Raw genomic sequence first — 1,565 nt, 5'->3', positions numbered from 1 at the left:
GTTGGGCAACTTTCACCAATGGACTAGTGGCTTCATCCGCTTATCCAATAATTTTGCAAAAAGAGCTGGCAATGGGATTCCCAGTCCCAAATTAACAAACTAAAAATAGACACTCCTCCATGGTATGTGATTGTTGGACGGCACCCGAAGGATTCGGTTAGCCATGGCTTGTGTAAGCAAAGGTTGGGAGGAGTGTCATCATAATAAAACTAAAATAAAAAGGCACTCCTTCATGGTATGAGATTGTTGGCGGGCACCCGAGGATTCGGTTAGCCATGGTTTGTGAAAGAAAGGTTGGAAGGAGTGCCATCCAAAAATAAAATAAAATGGGAGCCGCTCTTTGAAGGTTTGTCTGGCAAGGGGGTTAGAGTACCCGCTACCATTCGTTGACAACAACATACACCTCTCAAAACTTTATTTTTATGCTCTCTTTATGTTTTTAAAATAAAAGCTCTAGCAATCGATGCTTTTCCTCTATGGAGGACCATTCTTTTACTTTTATTGTTGAGTCAGTTCACCTATCTCTCTCCACCTCAAGAAGCAAACATTCGTGTGAACTGTGCATTGGTTCTTACATACTTGCATATTGCATTTGTTATATTGCTTTGCATTGACAATTATCTATGAGATATACATGTTATAAGTTGAAAGCAACCGCTGAAACTTCATCTTCCTTTGTGTTGCTTCAATGCCTTTACTTTGAATTATTGCTTTATGAGTTAACTCTTATGCAAGACTTATTGATGCTTGTCTTGAAGTGCTATTCATGAAAAGTCTTTGCTATATGATTCAGTTGTTTACTCATGTCATTACCATTGTTTTGATCGCTGCATTCACTACATATGCTTTACAAATAGTATGATCAAGTTTATGATGGCATGTCACTCCAGAAATTATCTTTGTTATCGTTTTACTCGCTCGGGACGAGCAGAACTAAGCTTAGGGATGCTGATACGTCTCCAACGTATCGATAATTTCTTGTGTTCCATGCCACATTATTGATGTTATCTACATGTTTTATGCACACTTTATGTCATATTCGTGCATTTTCTCGGAACTAACCTATTAACAAGATGCCGAAGTGCCGGTTCTCGTTTTCTGCTGTTTTTGGTTTCAGAAATCCTAGTAACGAAATATTCTCGGAATCGGACGAAATCAACGCCAAAGTTCCTATTTTCATCGGAAGCATCCGGAACACCCGGGAAGGACCGAGAGGGGGCCACAGGGCCACCAAACCCTAGGCCGGCGCGGCCGAGAGGGGGCGCGCCGCCCTATGGTGTGGCCCCCTGTCGGCCCTCCTGCGCCGCCTCTTCGCCTATATAAAGCCCCTGGATCAGAAAACCCGATACCAATTGACGAAACCCACGTAAACCTGCCGGAGCCGCCGCCATCGCGAAGCCAAGATCTGGGGGACGGGATCTCTGTTCCGGCACGCTGCCGGAGCGGGGAAGTGCCCCCGGAAGGCTTCTCCATCGACACCGCTGCCATCTCCACCACCATCTTCATCACCGCTGCTGCTCCCATGAGGGGGGAGTAGTTCTCCATCGAGGCTCGGGGCTGTACCG

Source organism: Lolium rigidum, chromosome 2, assembly GCF_022539505.1.
Source record: "Lolium rigidum isolate FL_2022 chromosome 2, APGP_CSIRO_Lrig_0.1, whole genome shotgun sequence".
NCBI lineage: Eukaryota > Viridiplantae > Streptophyta > Magnoliopsida > Poales > Poaceae > Lolium > Lolium rigidum.
Note: the sequence above shows the minus strand (reverse complement) of the source record.